This window comes from Triticum aestivum, chromosome 6B (genome assembly GCF_018294505.1).
Source record: "Triticum aestivum cultivar Chinese Spring chromosome 6B, IWGSC CS RefSeq v2.1, whole genome shotgun sequence".
Classification (NCBI taxonomy): domain Eukaryota; kingdom Viridiplantae; phylum Streptophyta; class Magnoliopsida; order Poales; family Poaceae; genus Triticum; species Triticum aestivum.
Window position 1 is genome coordinate 608,603,687 of NC_057810.1, and position 342 is coordinate 608,604,028.

Sequence of the window (342 nt, forward strand, 5' to 3'; positions counted from 1 at the left end):
GTTAGTGTTGCATGCCTACATGCGTGCGTGTGTTCGTGTGAGTGCTGTGTGCGTGCATGTGTACGTGCGGGGTGAGGCTACACGTCAGTCGACTGAGTTTTTCGTCTCTGGTCATTAGATTTTCCAGCCATTGGATACGAAATCAAGGTCCTACAGTTTATCTTCAAACTCCACCCCCTGAGCCGCCAGCCACCACCAGCCAAACCGGCGTTCCCCACCGCCCGCGGCCGGCCCGTGCCGCCACGCCGTCCCGAAACCACTCCCCACCGCTGGTCCGCCACCGCACCGGCCATCCCTCTAGGCCCCCCGCGCCGAGCTTTTTCTCCGGCGATCCCCACGCCA